At 36.0% G+C, this 1,346-nt stretch overlaps 1 protein-coding gene across 1 annotated transcript in view; it reads right to left on the bottom strand.

Annotated features, from left to right (window-relative positions):
• Nucleotides 1-1,346, bottom strand: part of LOC106881345 (SPARC-related modular calcium-binding protein 1) — a 199,144-nt gene that overhangs the window by 92,081 nt on the left and 105,717 nt on the right. The window lies entirely within an intron of this gene.

Below are 1,346 nucleotides of genomic sequence, written 5' to 3'. Positions count from 1 at the left end.
ATATATATATATATATTACACATGCACACACCACACTCATAAATACTTTTTACACTTATAAATGTGTACATACAATATATATTTAAACATATACATATAAAGTATACATCCATGACAATAGAAAATACAAATGTGTGTGTGTGCGTGTGTATGCATGTGTGCGTGTGTATGCATGTGTGCGTGTGTAAGTGGATGTAGAACAAATACCACCACAACAGCACATATTTGACTCAAAATATTACAAAAGTTCTAAAGTTAGACGAAAAATTGATATAAATAAAGAAATAGTTGTCGAGCTGCAATTAGGTCACGTTAGAATGTAGGTCAATTGTGAAACGCAGGTCATGTCACCATAAAGCAAAGCGTAATGTCTAGATATTGTCGAAATATAGGTCGCGGCAACATTGTTGTCACGTTTTATTACATATAGGTCAATGTAATATTTAAGTAGAGTCTCACAGTCATTCTATTTAATACAAAGGTCGTGTCACAGTTTAAGTTGTGTCCCAATGTAGATTAATGTGACGTTTCGACAGACTTCGAATAATGGGTTGGCGTTGCATTTGGGTCGTGACACACTTTGGTCAGAGTAACATCTAAGTCACATTACAGGTTATCTTAGTATATTATCTAGGCCAGCATATCAGTAAGTGTCTCTCAGATTATAGGCGGGGATAATATTCATCAGGTGTCACCTTAAGAGATTTGTGTAACATTTAGGTTATGTCAGAGCATGTCAGCTTAACATGTATGTCATGCCAGTAGGATATTTTTAATGAGATATTTTTAATGAGTGTCGCGGTATAAGTTTAGCGTAGTATTTCAAAGGGAATACTTATGATTTAAAACATTCCTATTTATAAAATATAAGTACGTATGTATGTATGTATGTATGTATGTATACTTATTTGTCTATCTATCTATCTATCTACTTCAGTAACTGCTTGTCTACGTGTCTTGCGATCTCCTCCGACCCCTCCTCCCTCAGCCACTGTTTGGGTTCCACTAAGTTACCTCTTACCACACAGATTTCAACGAGAACACCCAACATTCCGTAGAAGGAAGAAGGAGAACAGGAAATTTACTCAGCAGAGTAGGAAATTCACTCATTTCGAAAGCCAGAATTTCATTTTCCAGACAAGCCGGAAGTAAGAAACATATATTGGAAGAGTTTATTCACGAGACACGGGGGAAAATACGTATTTATATTTTTTATTTATTTGTGTATACGGTGAGAGAAAGAGAGAGTATGTTTGGATGTATGTGTGTGTGTGTGTGTGTGTGTGTGTGTATGTGTGTGTGTGTATGTGTGTGTGTGTGTGTGTGTGTGTGTGTGTGTGTGTGTG

Source organism: Octopus bimaculoides, chromosome 6 (genome assembly GCF_001194135.2).
Source record: "Octopus bimaculoides isolate UCB-OBI-ISO-001 chromosome 6, ASM119413v2, whole genome shotgun sequence".
NCBI lineage: Eukaryota > Metazoa > Mollusca > Cephalopoda > Octopoda > Octopodidae > Octopus > Octopus bimaculoides.
This window is presented reverse-complemented; position numbering and strand designations above follow the sequence as displayed.